The following is a 21,131-nucleotide window of genomic DNA, read 5'->3' on the forward strand; positions in this document are numbered from 1 at the left end:
GTTTCTTGATTGAGCCGATACTATCCTTTTCCAAGACAGATTCTCAGATACTGACGACTTCTATGTGTTTTCACTGAAGCTTAGACCCGACCAGACCACAGTTTGACCCCCAACCATCGGCTTTTTATGCTTTTTATGATTAAGAATGGCATCTACATGTGCTGCTTTTACCACCAACGGACTGTAGTTTTTTCATTGGCCCCTTGTTAAAGTGTGCTTGCCTGGGGTTGCCTGTGCTCGTAACTTTTACGAGCCAGCTGATGCTGTGTAAGTTGGTGCTCCTGCTGCAGTTATTTCTCAGTGCAGCTGTGGAAGATTGGTTTTCCATTTCTCATCTTTCTACAATTCAAATTGCCTGTGGAAGCATCTCAGTATCGTGTGCAAGTTTCATTTAAAGTCCTCTGGCTCGAGGGGAATGGGGAGCTTTGCTTAGTTTTTTCTTTTCTTTTTTTGACTGTGATACTGCTGAGGATGTAACTTACATTAGGCTATTGGAACAACAATACGGTATCTTTATTGTAATAATGATAATGGTAAACTTTTAAAGGGCCCATATTATGCAAAATGCACTTTCTACAGGTTTTGTAGTGGTCCTATGTGTTCCCGTGGCCTTTATGACGCCTGGAGGTGAAACAAGTCTGTTCACTCCCTTAATTGATTGTTACACTTTTTTGAGATCGTGTCTCCAAACAGGCGAATTGGAAGTGCTGTGCAGCTTGACGTCACGAAGCACCGAACTCAAGTGACTCCACCTCCCGGTACTTCCTTATCCTCACACACACACACACACACACTCTCTCTCTCTCTCTCTCTCCCGTCCGTCATTAAAAATGAAATGGCGGAGCGGAGAATATTGGAACGGTAGCGCTTCTCATCAGCGCAGCGGTCCTCATCACGGAGAGACATCGGAAGGAGGAAGTCTCCTCTCCCCGCGCAAAACCACGTCAATATTCCCCGGTAGCTTCTCATCTGTCCATACAGTGCACAGTTTGTGCTGCTCCTCAGTTTCACTTGTTTTTTTATTTGACAGTTTCACACAGAACATTCTGATGGCTGTAGAAGTCCATGTAGGCTAATACTATACTACACAGTAAAAAAAGGAACATTTACATTTTTTCAGACAAGATGAGAGTCTTAGAAACTTTTTTTTTTTTTCGGAAATCAATGCCCGACCCCATCCCTATTCCCAATGTCAACACTGGCACATGTAGCTACCTGTAGTGAAAACCACACCCTCTCCCCGTGACAGGTGTGGAGTGGACGTGGTTTACACATCTAATTTGCATTTCAAGGTGCAGACACAGAAATGGCTCGTTCACAGCAGAGCTCTGGAGAGCCACTTTTAGATTGCTGAGATGTAGAGCTGCAGATTGACTTGGGGACAATACACTAGGAATACAATATGGTTGGACAACTTAGAGCCATGTGAAATGGTTAAAAAACAGCATAATATGGGACCTTTAATCTAATATTTTATTTAGAGTTTCAATATATTTTTTATAATGTTTTGACTTGTGCTTTACCTGCAGTGTTGTCACTTGCTGTCACTTGTTCTCTTTTTGTCGACACGCTCCCAGCTGGAGGCTGGAGCACCAAATTCGTATTTTCTCAATGCAGCACAGAGCTGACGGAGGCCTTACCCGGACAAAGAAGAAGTCACGTTTTATTTTCTTTGTCCATCTGGTCTTTTTTATTTCAAGTGCGGTGAAGTGTGGTGCTTTGACTGTGTGGCTCTCTGACAGAATGTACCGTTAACCTTCTCCCATTTTCCTCCTTTGTAGTTCCATAACCTCACCTTTTAACTTTCACATTACAGTGAAACTACTGTAATTGTGTCCACAGCTCCTCATGCAGTCTCTTGTCTGGCTCTTTTTAAAGAGTTCCCCAGATACTCATGAGGTCATTAGTATCAACATTGTGCAGAGGCCACTGGTGAGTCCTACACACATTCACACTCCCTCCTCCTTTCTTTCTCCACTTGCACGTCTCTTATTTTTCACTTTCCTCTGACCTCACCACACTCCTCCCTCGCTGACACACAAACTCTGTCCCAGTTTCTCAGTAATTGTATACAACACTGTACACTCTGCTATGTGGTGATATTGAACATCTAAGATGTAACATTTATTGCACAAGAAACATACTACTACTGCTACACTGAGGCGCACTGTGCAAAGCCACAGCTTCTAAAATTAGACCGACTTTTTCTGATGTCTGATGTTTTCCTGCAGCTGTTTCATCACTGCAGCTGCAACACATGTCGACAGTGTCACAGTTTGCACTTTATTGTCAACACTGTTAGACCATACAAACATTTCAGGTAATGACAGTGTACACAGACTTTGTTTTTGTACAGCACACGTGTTATTGGTCTTTATTGGAAAGATTGTTTGCTGAAATAAGTGACTGTTTTCATAATTCATAGTGACACTTTTATTTTGTCATATCTACATAATGATATGACATCATATGACATATGATATTTAAAAAAAATCTATATGTTTTTCTAGATGACTGCTCCCTTAAATTAACTACTTACTGATTTAACTATTTATTCATTTTTAGTATAATATGAGCATGTATGCTGTTTGTTATGACTGACTTTTAACTTGACTTTAATGAATGAATGTGTTGAACAGATGAGTATTATATGCAATAATGATAGCTGCAAAACTGAACCGATCAATAAAGTTGTATTCTATTCTATTCTATTCCTCTAAATGAAGTAGCCTAAGTATTTCTGTCATTTTTACAAAGTCACCCTCAAATGATTCTCTGCACCTGTTCGACTGGGACTGAGATGATTTATCAGTTTCTCACTTGCAGTCCTCAGGCTTTAATTCTGTTAACTGTTCTCGTGTTCTGAGAGCTGACGTGATGCGCAGGAATTACTTGGGCCCTCGTTTGTAAAAGTCAGATTCTCTAATTAATCTTAAACAGTATCTTGATATCATTTTTCACTTTGTGCACGGGTTTGATTTATGAGATTATCAGAATGAAGCTGAGTCTGCCCATTTAGAAAACATATTCTTTTTTACCTGTCCAAGATAAACCTCCTTGGGTGTAATAAATCTTACATTCCTTACAGCTCAGTTTACAAATTTCCACGCCGCACCACCCGCATCCTAATGCAACACTGTAGAAAGTGAGACTTTTTGCCCATCAGCCCATCAATTTCCTTTAAAGATTAAACTTGTTTTGAAGACTAATAACAGCAACATTAAAAATTTAAGCCACTTTGTATCAAAATCTTTATGCAGCCTTCATGCGGCTCACAGTGGGGGTTCACATGTGGTTCTCAAGCCTGGAGAAACCTCAGCACAGCAGGCAAGTAATGTGCTGTGTCAGATATAAACCTGGTTTGGAACTGATGCATATCAAGTTGACGCTTTACAGAATAACTTTGACTTTGTTTCCTGCACACATGGGGAGATCTAATGTAATTCAGATGCTTCTCTCTTCTGAATTGAAACCTTACAAATTTTGTCTCTCGTAAAGGCGGTTTTGATTTAAAAGACTTGTCAAAGAATAAGGACAGTTTGTAAGACCTCATCAGAAATCAAATGTGTTGGTAGAATTAGTTCTGAAGACAGACGGCCTCTAGAGGTAAATCCCATCCGTGTGTGTGTGGGGGGGGGGGGGGGGGGGGGGTTTCTGCTGAAGCTCGTCCGTCTAGTAGCTCTGATGAAGCACATTTCCAACTTCAGCTCGGATCGTTCCTGTCTCCTCAGAAAACCTCCCTGTGCCAGCAGGTGTACTCAACCTTCATCACCATGGTTACAATACTAAAACCTTGGTTAAGCTTATGGAACATTTAGAGTTTAGTTAGTTTGAGGCACAGAGGCGACTTGGCTCACAAGGCCCTTAAGGATATGTTTGAATGTGAAATCTCAGAAATTATATTTTATTGTGGATATTTACATCAAGACTGGTTGGAAGGAGAAAAAATATTTTATGAATTATCACAGTGGGCCGATGGTAAATGCATTGATGGAATTTACAATTGGTGTTTATAAAACAGAAGATGAGAGCTTATGTCAATCAGAAACTGGGCAAAATTATGTAACACCACAAGGACTAGTTTTATATTTACAAATCAATACTTTTCTTCTAAATGTTACATAGATTCATTGAGAAATCTGAGAAACATTAAAAGGTAATACCTACTTGATGATGCTGAATACCAGAGGGTTTAGGGAGAGATCATACTTTGGACTGAAAGGAGTACTGGATGAAACCGTGATTATTTGTTGTGTCTCCTGTGTGAAGTCCCTTTACATTGTCCCACAATGGCCACTAGAGGTCACCTGACAATGAAACAGAGCTGTGGGAGTGGACTGGAGTTGTTTCCACACACGATCTTTAGGCTGATTCATTCTGGTCTTTTCTTGCTGCAGCATTTTGTAAAATTAAAGCTGCATATCTCATCTTTTCATATAACAATATATCAAATCAAATAACTTGAAATCAACAAACACATGTTTTTCCTCTGCTTGACCAAAATTTGCTGTTTTAGTTTTCTGACTTTCAGCTTTTTTTGTTGTTTTTGTTTATATGTTTCAGTCTCTCATCAGCCTTATTTCCGGCCACAGCTAGTGATGGGTCTCTGACACCCGAGGCTCCGACACATGCGCGGTAGCTCATGAAGCATTTGTATCGAACCACTGTGCCGAGGCGTGGTTTGGTCACGTGACTTGTGACGTATGAACCACTTGGATGACGTTTGAAGCAGTTGAGTGGTTCAGTCATTCATGAAGCACCGTCAATGTTTTGGTTGTCTCGGCTCTCTGTGAGAGCTGAGCTGAGCCTTCGGAGCACATAGAAACTGAGGCGGCAGAGATTTGGTTGGAAAGTGTAGCATTCAGTACTAGGAATTCTATAACATGATATGTGGAGCAGAGGAAAAATAATTTATTTAAGCGTTGTAACACGCATATTTGTAACGATTGAAGCGTCAACGACCGTATGGGCTTCAGAAATATTTAATACGTCCCGTACGATACATCGTGAAACTGACGGTGGCGCACCGTGATTACATCGGGCTTTCACCCCACAGACGTGAGATTGATTCCTGTGCCGAACTTACCATATTTCTTTTCTATTTTGAAATGAGATCACATTTGCCATCTACACCATTTCACATCGTATAAAGCCATAGACTGTTTAGACTTGTTTCAGAGGAGAATGTAATTCATAGCAGAGCCTAATAGCTATATCAGGCTAAGTCAATACCGAAAGCCTATCACAATCATATGCCAAATGAGAAACTTCATGTTTATTTTATATTTTTTATTTGTATTGTGTCAGCTTGAAACAATACAACCATGTAACGTTTGTTGAACAGGAGTGTACATGGCAAATCAATCTCAAACAATCAATGAACCAATGAATGACACGTCTCAATTGCACTTCATTTTATTGAACACTAGATGTCGTACTGGAGCACTGTGTCAGTGAAGCCTCGCGAGTAATGAATCATTACTCGAAAAAGGTGTTGAAGCCTCAACAAAGCCTCGATTGCCCATCACTAGCCACAGCTGGTTTTGAGATTAACCTTCGTCTTGTGTTAGCTTTCTGCTACCATCTATGGTGTGTTTTAAATCAGCCGTAAAATACACTAAAAACTTTTTTTTTTTTGTTCATCCAATTAGTTTTTCTTCTCTTGGTTACATTGTCAGGCTTCGGTCGGTTTTGCACTTATGTTTTCAGTTTTAACTCTCATTATTGTTCATATCGTTATAACCGGGTCAAAATTGACCCTAACACCACAAATATCATAATTTTAACCAGAGCATTTTAGAATTTTGTGGGGGGGGAAAGTTGTTTAATTTTGTTTTTAAAAAGAAGCTTAATGACAAAGTCAAAAAGCCTTGATGCTATAATCAAATTTATGTGGTACTTTTATGCATTTAAAAGCTGAAAATGGGTCACTGGTGACCGAACACAAGAGGAAGGTTAAACAATATAAGTGACTAGCTGGTGAATATAGTGGAGCTGTTAGCAGGTGTAGGGTTCTCTAAAAATCTCTAAAAATGTGTATAAACATTCATTCTTTATTTTACTGGGTTTCTACAATCTCAGTTATGTTAAAAAATATACAGATTATCCCTTTTATATTGCTTCTAGAAGACAGAGTAAAGTAGGACTTCATTTCCCAGAATCCTCTGGTTTTTCTCGTTTTTGCAATAGTCCTATTAAAATAAATATTGTTCATATATTAACTCTGTAATTCATGTATTATATTGTTTAAAAATATTCTATGGTCTTTAAAAAAATGATAAAGGGTTAACTTTTCCTGTTTAATAAAAAAGAGACTAGAACATTCTCTGGGAGGAAATATCCCAGAGTTCACCGGGACAGTGAAGGAGCTGCCTGCGTTTTTCCTCGGCAGAGAGAAAGAAGTAAATATTTGGAGACTCGGGGCTCTATTTTCGTAAACTAGCGCAGGCGCAGCGGATCGGGCCTGCGCTTCGCGTTCGCTTCTCCAACGAGGCGTGTCCAGGAGCAGTTTGCAATTTTCCTTCGAAGCGCAGCGGGGCGCATCCCGCCTACTTCCCTCCCACAGGCGCAAATGGCATAGAGGGAGGAGAGAAGGCGTGGAGTGGGTTTGACACAGCCGAGTCAGATCTTCACCAATCAAATGAGCTCCTCTCCTCGCCTTTAAATCCGCTGCGTGCACGAGGCGCACGTTTGATTTCACCGTGGAAGAGAGAGGCGATTGACTTGGTGCGCACACGTCACCAAGACCTCACAGGCAGGTTTCCACAGTTCCAGGCACATTTAAATGGAATGAATAATCACAATAACCCCTATTTATTCTAACTATCTGAATCAGCACATACACGTTTATCTATATCGATTGTCCCGTCACACTGATGACAGATCAAAGGCTGTCGGCATGCGTAATGGAAACTCAGCCTGACTGAATTAACACAGATGAAAGATGAGGATGGATTACTGCTGTGTTGACACTACACACTGTGCCGTTGCGATGATCTGCTATATTTATTTATTTACTTATTGAGCCGCATCTTCACGCGACCATAACAAATAAAACTGAAAACAAATAAACTATCATCTCTCACAGCAAGTGAGACGGGAGGAAACTGATGTTCTGGTCCGGTCCAAGCTGGCAGTGTCCGGTCGCGCGAACAGACCTCACGGGCTGATGATGCAAAAGTAGTCTGGGAGGGAGGAGGTTATGATGTTATCCAGGTTTGCTCTGACATATTGAGAAATTATTGAGAAAACAAAACAAAACACACACACACACACACACACACGCACGCACACACACCTTTTCCATTAATAAAGACACTCATATTTAGTAACCTATATTTAAACAAGTGTGCACAGATCACAACATAAACAAACAGCTGTGCGTGAAGGAGGCATCACGGAGCGTCTCTCTTTTTCTTTTTTCTTTAGAATTTACCTGAGAGGGGAGATGTGAATATCTGCTCACTATGATGCCAGGCTGATTGTGGTTTGCTGTGAGAGATGATAGTTTATTTGTTTTCAGTTTTATTTGTTATGGTCGCGTGACGATGCGGCCGCTGCCCTCTAATAAATCAACAAGTAAATAAATAAATATAGGATCATCTCAACGGCACAGTGTGTAGTGTCAACACCTGCTCTTGGGACATCCACGGCTGCTTTTTTGTCCAGTCCCTCCCTGGTTTCATCTGTGTTAATTCAGTCAGGCTGAGTTTCCATTACGCTTCGCATGCCGACAGCCTTTGATCTGTCATGTGACGGGACAATTGATATAGATATACATGTATGTGCTGATTCAGATAGTTTAAAGGGACAACGAGGAGTTTCTATTCGGTTATAAAAAAGTCTCACGTTAATGTGGATGAATCTCCGCTACCCACACTTGTTAATGGGCCCATTTTCGATAAATATATCGTTCTGTCTCTATCGTTATTTTGTTATTATTAGTGGTGGCGGAAATGCTGGTCGAGCCGACCAGCGTTTCCTTCGTTGCGAATCATGAGAATAACGCAGCCGCATCGCCGTTTATGGTCGGAACTACGGTGGTATGTGAACCTCTTTGAACCTGACTTTAATTATTGATGAATGAAAACATGAGTCCGTCTTGCGCCCGGTCAAAGAAATGTACGGTGCGCGCGGAGGCTCATAAATGTAGTGTGAAAACGCTTCGCTTTTCCAAAACTCCTTGTTGTCCCTTTAAATAGGGGTTATTGTGATTATTATTATTATTATTATTATTAATTGCATTTAAATGTGCCTGGAACTGTGGAAACCTGCCTGTGAGGTCTTGGTGTGGGCGCACTGCGCGCTGGGCAGTCAAAATACCAGTCCGCTGGCTGCGCTTCGCTTTGCGCTGAGATTAGACCAGGTTGGAGCTGGCGAGCTTTCGGCGCACTCTCCGCGCGGTCTATCTGCAACAAATTGTCACTGCGCCAAGGTGAATCTGTCGACACCTCCCCCTGCTGCGCGACCACTCCCATCTCGGCGCACGGCAGTCTGCCAATTTACCGAATCCGCTGCGCACGTTGTTGCACTGGAGGAAAATGCCACTGCGCCAGCTGCGTCAGGGCTCGCCTCGCTGCGCCCCCCTGAGTTGCGCCAGGAAAATAGGGCCCTCGGACTAAAAGTTGGCCCAGATATTGCACTGCCAGAGAGACTTTAATCGGTCAGAATATTCTTTTCACGTAGCAGTTGACTGTGTTTACTTTACATGACGGTGAAGTTTTACGAGCCGCGACGGCGGGGTCTCCGCCATTATCTCCGTACATTAGCTTAGCAGTGTTGCTATCAGTTAGCTCCTCGGCAGAGAAACCAGACTGCTGCACAACACGGACACGAGGAAGTCGCCCCCGGACATTCGTGCGGGACCGGACGGACCGGACGAGCGGACGAGTCGACAGCAGGAGACGAGGACGTGTCGCAGGTAGCCGGAGCTACGGGAGTCGGCGGGGAGCTGTCTGGACATCGCTCTGCGGCCTGGCTGGCTACACCGCCATGTTGCTTCTACACTGAGAGGTTGCGTGAGTACTTGACATTGGAACGATACCGAGTGCAGGATACAGGCACGGGACTGTGTTAAAACAGACTCGGTGTCAAAGTTAACTCTTCTTCTCACAACTGGATAAAACTTCATGTGCACCAACGCTTCAAATGGGCCCCAACGGTTAGGAAAATTATCCAAGCGCTTGGGTTAGGCTTTTTCTGGTATCATTATCATCTGTGTGAACTGTGAAAAATACTGTGGTACAGGTGTGGGTACAATTACTGTGTTTTGAATGCACAAAAGCACTATGGTTGATATTTCTTTGCATTTGGGTTATTGAAATCATATTTTGAACAGTTAAAAGGTGTGAATACAGTTGAAATATTAAGAACACATCTAGGTAATTATTTCATAAGTGATTTGGTTTATGAATAAGCTAAAAACCTCATTCATAGGTTTATTATTTTTCATTTAAAAGATTGGGTTGAGCTCAAACTAAAATAAATTCATTTCAGTTAAGTGAGGTAACTGAAAGGGTTAAAAACACTCTTTTGATTAAAACTTAGATATAGCCTATCTGGTGATTAAACATTTTTGGTTGGTTGAAATAAACTAAAAACTGTTCTATTGATATAAAAAGGGTAAAAATAAAGCATTTTGAAGCTTCAGGTATTACTGTATTGATTTAAAGGGTACAGGTGTTTTTGTTTGTTATTTTCTATTGCTGAAGCATTGCTAAATTTAAAGGTATCATTCCAAAAACAATTTGAAAGGTTTAATAAAATAAATGTTTTGTGTCTTACCTTTTACATATTGTGGTTTAACATTCTTTTAAGAGTAATTTGTATTTCTGAGGGCTTACATAATCTTTGCTAACACCTAGCATAGTAAGTTTTCAGTGGAGGCACCGCGCTAGTTATTTCCTTTTTCCCACTCTAATGATAAATTCCCTTGTTTAAATAAGAACCACAGTGAATTCACCATCTTTAGCTGAGAACATAGGACCTGTTTTATTTGGTGTGACCACAGTGTAGATTATAAACACTAAGGGAAAAAGGGGTTACACCGGTAAAACTCATTCTCACAGGAGTTGGTAGAGACCCAACCACAGCTGAAAGCAGAGTGAATGCTGTGGTTCCATTTCTTAGGTGGTCAAGTACCACGTAACTCCAGATAAATGCAGTGTAAACAGGCAACAGTTTGCCAACATGTTGGCTGTAAACTTCAGAGAAGATCATAGTGTGCCAAAGCTGGGCTGAGGAGAGATCTCGTCTGAATGCCTCTCTGCTTTCTTGCTTGCTGAGCTGACCATGTCAAAGTCCAAAAAACTGAACTTCTCAGTATCTTTGAGGCCGTTTCATTAATTCATGACGGCTCCTTGTAGCTTTCTGAGCTGTTTCACAGTAACCAGGGTTTGTGCCTGGGTGGAGACTTCAAAGCAGCGGGACATAAAGTTGTTTCATTAAGCAGAGCTATATAAGGTTGTAATGAAAAAAACCTGAGGGTGCAGCACAGGAGATCATGACTAAATTTGCAAGCATGTGATCAATTGATGTTTGGACTCAAAACACAATTTCCTTTTCATAAAAAGCGCTTCATCATTGGTGTGCACTTTTAAGCGGTTGTTATTCCTTCCAGTAAGACATGTTTATGATGCCGGCTGAATTGCTTTGCCTCCTCTGGATGTATGTATGCATCATGTCTGTGATGGAGGACAACAAACACCAGAAGAAAAGAATTTCCCAGTGGAGTGCTTCTTCTTCTCTCAGCGGTGCTGGTGGCTATCTGGCAGGCTGTAAAGAACCGGGATGATTCTCTGCCAACAAGTGAAATAAGACCTTAGCGCTGAGACTTAGGAAACATTATATTGTTTACAGTCACGCTGTGGAGCAGAAGTGGCAGAATATTTCCATCTCTATGCAATAGTGTGTTGTTGTTGTGTTGTTCTTCAACGTGTGTGTGCAGAGCCTGGAGATCTGACCTGATTCTACTGTTATAACAGCTTCAAAGGAAAGGATCAGCCCAAAATCATAAATAGGTCTGATACTGCATGTGTTTGCCGTTCAGTTAAAAGTGCAGACGCCATGCAACGCTCCCACATCGACAGCGTTTAACCGTGTGTGGGATCCTGGGTGACACTGGAGTTTTATTTGTGGTGTATTCCTCGTCAGCAGATCCACTTCTCACTGTATTTGTTATTGTTAGTAAAAGATCTACATGCTTGTGTGTCTTTGAGTTGTTGCACGGTTCAAGGAATCTTTACAGTTTGTTTCTGCACTTTCTTTATGACACCTACTGTAATACCAACAATACAGTTTAACCTTGGAGCAGAGCCCAGCTAGCTGCTCCTCCCTTTGTTGTCTTTTATTTATTTATTTACTTTTAATAACTTTTATTTATCAAATGCCAGATACAGTCATAAAATACATACAAGGAATATTATTTATCTTTTCTTTTTTATAACATCCAATGAACTTATATGAACACTCATCTCCCTTTGTTGTCTTTATGCTAAGCAAAGCTAAGCTAAACTAAACTAAGCTGTGGCTTCATATCTTGTGCCCATATGATTGTGGAATCAATCTTCTAATCTAGGTCTTGGCCAGAGGGCAAATCAATCTATTTCCCAAAATGTGAAACACATCCTTTGACAAATGAATGTAACTAGACGTTTAAATGGCATCAACGCTATTTTTTTTCCTATAGCATTTGTTTGGTCGTCTGTGTTCTTTTTAATTTCAGGTTCATTGCACTTCTAAAGTCGTTAATGAGCAGATACAGTATTGATTCTGAACTTTGTGAGATGTGAAAATACATTTCTAGCATCGTTTGACTTGATATTGTGTCTTGACATTCCCTCTCTCCCTTCAATGATTGCCCTTTTATAAGTCCTCTCGGCTTAACACAAACCAGTGTTTGGGATTTAGGGCAGCAATACATGGATTAGAACATACAGTCAGGAAAATAACAGAGCGGGAGAGAGACAAGTCTCATACCCAGTGTGCCTTTGAGGTGCTGTTTCACGTAATTAATCTGCCTAGCTTCACTAGACTCGTGCCATATTTCATGATGACACTAATAATGCCTAATTATATGATGTTGTAGAATCCTAGTTGGTGTTTAAACATGTAATTTAGGTGGAGTAATGGCGCATATAATGTATTTTACTTCTAATCACTCTGCGATTTTCGTGAGGAACTGAAGAAGCAGGGCTTTGCATTTCAATAGAGCCACTTGATTAGGGAGCATGGTTGTTGCTGTTGTTGTTTTTCGGCAGATACTGTTTACTCTGAGCTCTGCCTCCCAAAATTCCCCCCTCCACCCCTCTCCTGGAGACAACTCAAAGACCCCCTGCTGGCAGCTCAGCGGAGCAGCTTTATCTGGGTTCTCGGCTCGTCCCGTCTTTCCACAAGCCTCTTCTCATTGTGTCACCCCAATGTGTCAGCCACGGGCTGCAAGTCACAGTCACAAAACTGCATCTCAGGGATGAGAGAGCCATTCATTAGAGCATCACCACCAGCTCTCAACAAAGGTTCACTGTCTCATTTCCCATCACTCCATATGAATGTAAATTAATAGGAATAAAGAGGCGGGGAAGTGGATGTTCTGCTGACACCAGTTAAGGGAATTTATGTGCAGAGCAACAGAGATAATTTTTCAAAGTTACATCTTCAAAGAGATACTTTGAAAATGTTGCGTACGTACACAGCTAGGAGTAATATTCTCCCCATAGCTGTGGAAAATATGTAGAGCAGTCAGAAATACATGAGAGGCTAAAGCCAGTGAATCACATCGACTTGTATTTTCAATGTCACCTTCGTCTTAAATGATCAGATTAATGGCTGTATAGGTCTTTGTTTTCCAGCATGAATACACGATCCAGCTGCTCCAGCTGCTCTGAAGGGAGATTTGTCTCCTTTGTTGTTATTTTAGAGGCTATGTGGGAGCTGCTTATAGGCATAACTAAGAGTACAGTACTAAAACAAAAGCTGCTGAGTCCAGGGAACCTGATCACAGACATAGTTGGGAGTTACTCTAGAAGCCAAATGAAAAGTGGACTTTATTTGAACCCTCATGGGTAATTAGGCTATAGGTATAATTTGGCTGATGTCAAATCTGGCTGTAAAGAGAACACTTGGTGCCACAATAATGACAACTCATAAAGACAGAAGGCGTTTGTCTTCCTCCTCCTTTTCTTTCCTCTGCAAAAACAACAGCAACTTCAAGGTCTTCCACAGTAATTGCAACCGTGTAGATGCTGCCTTATTAAACATGTGTTACAAATACAAAATAAAACAAAGGCTTCCTCTCTGGCCGGGGACAACAAGCTACAATTTAAAACTTATTCTGTGTTTAACTACTTGGAGAGAACTTGTATATACTCTGAATAATTACCTGTCTTAAAATAAACTGTCCCTGCATCAGCTCAAAGTGTTTCTTATTCTTTTGGAGACAGAGTTTTGTTTCAGCAGCTGATTTACATTCTTCTTTTGGAGCCAATGTGACTATAGAAAAAAAGAGTGAGGAAGTATCTTTTTTAAATTGGGAAAGGAATAGAGCTTCTTTCACTTATTCTTTTACCAGGGTGCCATTTTTTTATGGTTTGTGCCTTAATAATTATGTGAAATGTAACTAAAGTCCTGGGTCAGTTTTTCCCACATTATAATAGACTCCTAACATGATTTTCCACTCGAACAAGCCGAACCATTCTCCCATTGCAAATGTGGAAAGTTAAGCTTTGTGTTAAATTATGAGTACATTAGATGAATCTGACCATCTGAGTTAGATTTGCTGCCTAAAACAGACATGCCTTCCTCTCCTGAGACGGTTACAGAATAACATACTATCCTTTTATTGAGTAAAGCTGCTGAGTTATATAAAAGGGAGTTGAACATGTATCAGCAGCTCATCCGTGCCTCTCTCGTCATCCGTCCCATTTGTGTCCGTGTATTTTTGTTGTGCTGTGATATCGCCCTGCAGGAGTCCACTCACACTCTCCCACTTTATTGTTTTCCCATCTCTCTCCCTGGCAGCCCGGGAGAATTAATTTTACTCATGTAAGCAAAATACTGTCACTGCAGTAATCTGGTAAGAGAGACTATTTATTTCGTTCCTCTCTGGCTGTATTGATCGGTGGAGCTACCCGAGCCGTGTGGTGAGATTGTATTCCGTGCAGATTCCACGCATAGGCAGGTACGCAGGACGTAAAGCAACATGTCAGCCGTTCTGTCAGTCAGTAAACCCCACTCCTCCTCTGTGAGCACATTTACAAGGGCTTTAAGAGCAGGACTTCCTGTCTAGGAGGTTTTACTGGTACATTTTAAAAACTGATGTCCTGCTGCATGATAGATGTTGGAGACAATCTTAGACTGTAGCTGATTCATTTGATCTATTGTGTGGGCAGGGCACTACCTAAAGATGTAAATGACAGGGGCAAAAATATAGATCTCTCACATAGCTGGAAAATTATAACCATAAATTACATGAAAGTACCATAAAGAAACCCAATTCAATGGATTTAAAGCAGGTCTGCACAATGAAACGGATGACAGTGTAACTGCAAATGGAGATGGACTCTGTGGTGTTACACCTGTAATAATAAAAGAACATGGACTGCAGTTTATTACCGTAGTTTGAAAACACTTAACTTTTCTGTCTGTACTTTGTCCATCTAATCTAAAAGGTGACATTTTTTTAATAAACTCAGCTGCTTTCTTTCTGAGATTGAGATGTCAGATATGACTGAAATACGAGGCTACAGCAGGTCCAGACACCAAAAGGTCATGAAAACAATAAGCTTACAGTAAATTATGATCTGGACTATCTCTTCACTGTGTTTAGAGTTGGTCACAAGTTTTTTGTGATTAGATATCACGTGAGAGTGGTGTTCCCTGAGCTCCAGCTTCATAGTATGAACCAACAGATGTGAGAGTGGTATAAAAAAAAAGACAGAAAAAAATCCACTAAACCAATTTTCAGCTAAGAAAAGTGAAAGATTTTTTTTTAGAAGAACAGTGAAGATGCTCTCAAAAATAATGCCACAAATAGCTTTTATCAATCAGTGCCCTTCACCTTACTAAGTCAGTTAAATGGAGAAAAAAATATATATACCAGATTGAATGTGTGCAGGCTCAGCACCAATTAGGCACACAGCTTTTTAGACTTCTTAGGAGGGAGGCTGTTCAAGTACCTTGGAAAACTTGCCACACATCTCCTGGACTGTGGATCCAGGCTGATAAGATAATCCCAGACTGGCTCCACGGTCCAGGATCTGTGGAGGCCAGACCATCTGCTGTAGGACTCCTTGTCCTTGTAGATGAAGATAGTTCTTTATGAATCCGTCTGTATATTTGAGGAGAAAAAAAAAATTAGGCACTTGGATTATACTAATGCACAATCTAGACATCTCAAGTGCCCAACACTTGCAAAACTAGTATTGAACATGAGAATGTGGCAGTCACAATTGGACGCAGAGCAGAATGCTACACAGTAAAGTCCAGATTTAAGTTAGTATATGAAGTTAGTTATCAGAAGATGAAGTGATGGATCAAAGTAGCAGCTCTTCATAGGCTGACCACTTGTCACCTTATAAAAGTCAGAAATGTGAATCGGTGATCAGAGAAAAAATGTCCTCTCCAGCAAGAGCAACGAGACTTGAAGTGAAAATAAAAAAAATCAAAGGCTGACGCTTGGTTTTTTTTGACTCGCGGTTTAAAAATCAAGACACTGTGATATTCTAACAGTCAGCAGTTGTGCATATGAATGCCAAAGTGATTTGTAATAAGGGCTTTGTTGCCGTTTAAGACAACTGCAGATACCATCTCAAAGAGCAAACCAGTATTTGGTTTGGAGACGGGCAGAGAGCAGATCAAAACAGCCATCTGTAACTTATAGATTACATAGATAATTTCAAACCTGCAGCACATCAAAGTTAGGAAATTCACTTGCAGCAGCAGGGATACATTTAAAATGTTTTTGAACACAAGAGTGAGGCCTCCTACATGGCCACCGGTCTTTGGGAAGCTGATAAATAGAGCTTGTAATCAGGCGGCTCAGTTGGATGTGTTCATTGCTCCGCAGCCTCGTCTCAGTCTGGAGGGGAAACTCCATGAAAAAAAAGAGGATGTTAAGTCATACAAACAGAAACCTTTGAAACCGCAAGATATGAGGCATCGGGGGGAAACATGTTTTCCTTGGTGATATCATAAGTGCAGCAGAGCAATGTCTCCACAGTCAAATGATTATACCACAGTTTGAAAAGCAGATAAACATGTGAATCAGGAGGAGAGACAAACTGCTGCAGGAGCTGCTCTGCAGTGACGCTACGCTTTATTTCAGCACTCTCCTGTGTATTTTGTTGCATAAGTCTCAGTGGCAGTATGTATGTCACTAACAATACACAGCCGTGGTGACTGTTAAAAATACAGTGGCATGCAAAAGTTTGGGCACCCCTGGTCAAAATTTCTGTTAAAGGGGACATGTTATGGAAATATCACTTTTTGAAGGCTCTTTAACATATATGTAGGTGTTTGTCTTGTCTTCCACCCCCAAAATGTGAGAATTGACAAAAAATCTGTAAAGGCTCCCTAGGTTGAAATCCATGTGGTTTTATGAGCTGTTCCCTCAGATGTCTTCCAGTGATGTAACTAGGACTCAAATTTGCATAACCCCACCCCTACCTGGTACCAGTAGAAGGGGCGGGGCAAGCAGTGGTTCATTTGCATTTAAAGGGACAGACACTGAAACCAGCCGTTCTGAACAGGGCTGTTTAGAGAGGATGAAAAGAGCTGTGATGTTTGATCCTTGGGGGATTTTGACCAAAGCATGTCACAGACATGTCTTTAAGACACCTGGGAACTATTTTAATTTGTGGAAAGGGGGCAGAATATGTCTCCTTTAATGTGAACAGTTAAACAAGTGGGAGATGAAATGACCTCCAAAAAGGCATACAGATGACACATTCCCTTTACATTTAACGTGTTAAAAACCAAGCCTATTTTCTAGGCCTTTCCTCAAAAACTTCATATCCATAATAAAATGAGTATATCTCTGCAACCACAAGGTCTATTTGAATACTTTTGGTGTCATAGTAAAGGGAAAAAATTTAGAAATTGCAGAGATGTGTACATTTCAGTATATATGTTACTGGTGAAGAGTAAATGAAGATGGCACAGAAAAAAATTAATAGAATTAATATTCGCCCCCCCCCCCCAAAAAAAAAATCTTGTTTTAGATGAGTGTCCTTCAGAATGATGCTAATGAAGCTCAAAACCTCTATCAAATGATTGTACAATGTATGAACATTACCTCTGCAGTGGTTGATTCTGATAAAGTGAAGCAGTACAAAATTATTGAGATTTTACTACAAAATATTCAGGTGAGCTTTCCAAAATGTCCATTTTTGGCACAGCTTGGAACCACCTGCCACTATAAACCATTGTTTAATCTTTATTTTCACACAATTTGCATAAACTAACTGAAAAAGAATCAACCGGGACTAAATAACAATTCGGGCTCTATCTCAGCAGTGGATTGGTTGATTCGAGTTATTGACAGCTCATTCGAACCAGAATCAGCAGAATCCACGTGCAGGCTGTTGTGTGCAGTGCTCACAAAGTTTCCGCTGCTCCTAAAGCCCGTCTGGACCGATTTAGATGTAACACCGGTCAAAGTTCAAACTGGAAATATTGTGGATTAACCAAAACAAACTTTTCACGGCAAAACAGCAAAGGTAAGAGGAAATGTACAACCACGTTTTGTCCAAGCAGTGTCTGTGTTTGCTGGACTTTGCTGGTTGTTGGCTTCTCTCTGCCGTGCTGCTGTGTAGCTTCTGTGTATCCGCGGTTGCTATGTTACGTTCCAATCTTTGTATCCGGCTCTTTCAGATGAGCGGTAGCTGATGTGTTTTGCATAATGTACAGTAGTATACGAGCCAGAAATGTGGCGACTGGGTCCACACAGAGCTGCTTCATGAAGTTTGATGTCTAGTTGTTTGTTTGAGTAGTGTTTGGGCTGTGTTTGGGTCATATAAACATGGTTTTTTACACGTTGTGGGCCAGCTTCTGCTGTTTAATTTGACATATAATATGACTATATTCTTTCATAATTAGTGCAGTGGTGGCTCTGTGATTGTTCTGCATGTCTTCAAGTTTCCCTTTAATTTGTGGAAAGGGGGCATCATATGTCTCCTTTAATGTTAACAATTAGAAATGATCTCCAAATAAGGCATACAGATGACACATTCCCTTTACATGTAAACTTTTTTTTTCATCTTTTACATTTTCAAAATGAGGAAAGGAAAATGGCCTGCAGCAAAGGTTTGGCCACCCTGCATAGTTAGTAGATAGTAGCCCCCCCCCCCCCCCCCTTTTGGAAACTATCACAGTGTGTAAATAGTAAATATCTTGTCTGATTCCCTGGTCAAAGTTCTCTGAGAGCTCAGGAGACTCTTTCACATTCTTTTGCAGGCTGCTGCTTTCTTTCCCTTTTTCACTCAAACTGTAGAAAACAAAAATAATACACTGATATTGCTTAAAATATTGCAAGTGTTTCATGTTAAACTTGATGCCTTTTGGAGATTATTTAATCTCCCACTTGCTTCACTGTTCACATTTACAGAAATTTTGACCTGGGGTGCCCAAACTTTTGTGAGCCACTATAACAGATTTTGGAATATGGCTGCAAAGATGTGCTGTCATGAGGCCTGACTCACTGTCACTGTACCTGGCACATCCCTCTGCAAGCTGGTTCAGCTTTATGGACCTGTCTCTGGGAACAGGGACATTACCTTGTTAGAATGGGAGAGAGCCTGCCAAATAACCCCCCCCCCGCCCCCCGCCCCCCCGTGTAAAACATTACTATGCGCTGTATCTTGGAGTTCCCTCCATTTGAAGTGTGTGGTTAGAGCTCAGAGCATAAAACCAGCCAACAACCCAAAGCAGACTAGAATATATGGACAGACGTTTGGCCCAGCCCTGTAGTGTGAACTACTGACCTACGGAAGGAAATGTGCCGTAGAAGATGAAATGGTATTGTCACTTGATATCATTCCATATTGCAATAGTTTTTGAAATTGCTGATAAGTCACTAACATCTGAGAAAAACAACAAACAGTGAAGGTCACAGAAGGAAGCTGTCCTTTAAATTAGCATCTTGCTGCTTCTACAAAGCCTTTCCTCTTGCAAAAAAAGTTTAAAGTTATTACAGATAGGGCATTTTTCAGGTGTATTTTATATAGGGACTGTAAATAAAGATGGACGTAGCATCCTTGACGTCACCTATAGACTTCTGAAGAGTGGTGGCCATCACCACTGAGCCAGTACATGACTTCACCAAACTGGCTAATGATAAAATAGGCAAAGAAGAGGGAGCATGTGGAGCGAGACATCAGTGTTTTTTGTACCAGACTGTAAACATAGTTATTGCTGATCTGAAGTTGCATATTTCCATCTGTGGAGTGGAGTGGTGATTTGCTGTTGGAGCCAGTTTTCAGTACTTCCATGTTGGATTCATTTCTCTGCCTCTAAGGTTTCTGAAGGTTGATTTCGTGCCATAGAGGGAAACATGGAAATGTTGTGAGCTTGGATTTCCAGTCTAACCTACACACCGTGAGTCAAGCGGGGTGAAAAAGCTTTAGGATTATTCCAGCAGGTCTGCTCCAGTGCCCTCTTGGTGGCTTTGTCACTTGAATTTCAACATTTGTTGTTGTGGGCCATTTGCTGCAGTGTTTTCCTTTCGGGGTCCTATCTCAACTGAACCACCTGTCAGCACATTAGACTTTTTACACCAGAAACTTTCTGAGAGCTGGGGCCACTGTGTGCGGAATTTTTATGTTATCGTAGCGTCTTTGAAATGATTCTGATGGCATGAGTTCTTATAGTTTGTGTTTTTATATAAGACCCCAGGGAAAAGACGTGTCGATGAGTTGCTTCCAGTTAATCGTTGTCAGCCACAGATGGTGTCGGATCGACAATATGAATACTTTAATAGTGTATATTTTTAGATATTTGTACTAAACCCTTTTCCAATTTGTCAGAGCAACATTAGACTAGTATCAGTATCAGCTCAACTCATCTGCCTTGATCAGGACTCGGAGCCAGAAGCTTCCTGACGACCACAGCTCGGCAGAGAGGCACCGGGGAAGTTTTGCGGCTCGTGAAGTGAATTCTGATGACTGTGTAGGTGGATCACATCGAGCCGCCCTCCGTGTTTTTTTATTCATGAATACAGCAAGTGATGAGGTATAGAGAGAGAGAGCAACTGTAAAAGAGTTGAACAGCCTCGGGCCAAGGGCGAGGGCCGGTGAATAATTGAAAAACTCCTGCCAGGCTGGGTCAGGCTGTTTCCCTCCGCTGGGATCAATCACCGCCTGACGTCATGTTTGGGTGATGTGACACAGGGGGGATTTTTTGATATGCAGATGGGGACAGATGTGTTCACTTCCTGTGTGGAGATTGCAGGGCATGAAGGATAGGTTCGTAGTTTTTCAAGTTAGTCATAAAACAAATTTCACTCATCTCATCCTATGTAATTCTGTCCCAATGTAGAGAAATCCCCTTTAGATTAAATCACTGGACTCTGCTTTTTAACTCAGGATTCTGTGGGAAAAAAGAACAAACTAATTTTTTGTACCAACTTCTTTGCGACTTCAGTGTTGCACTGGTAGGCTACACACCGCTTCAGGAAAAGGTCACAACCTCACATCCAGGACATGGACACTTGAGTAAAGCTCCTCAGCTTCTCTGTTTCACCACATTCTCTAACATTACCATCTTTAAAGTTCACTCCAGTACTGTGTGACAGAGTGAAGTTTGCCATAGCTGCACTACGCACTACAGACCTGCAAAAACTCGTATACCAGACTTGACTTGGCTGCTGCAGCTTGTTCTGACGCTTCTTGATCACACCAAAACTGCCGAAGAATACCAAAGAGGCTGCTTGGGGGCTCACCAGATTCTTTCATGTGCCACAGTCAGACAGTAGGCTTGGTGCTCATTAGCCTGTTAGCCTGTGGATGCTACACCTGCAGCCTGTAGAGGCAGACAAGCCTTATGGCTGCAGACGCTCTCTCCAGACCTTCTTTGTTTCTACTGTAATATAATATAATATATTTATTTAACATAGCCTACTTAAATAAGCTAATTACATTGTT

This window comes from Trachurus trachurus (genome assembly GCF_905171665.1).
Source record: "Trachurus trachurus genome assembly, chromosome: 3".
NCBI classification, from domain to species: domain Eukaryota; kingdom Metazoa; phylum Chordata; class Actinopteri; order Carangiformes; family Carangidae; genus Trachurus; species Trachurus trachurus.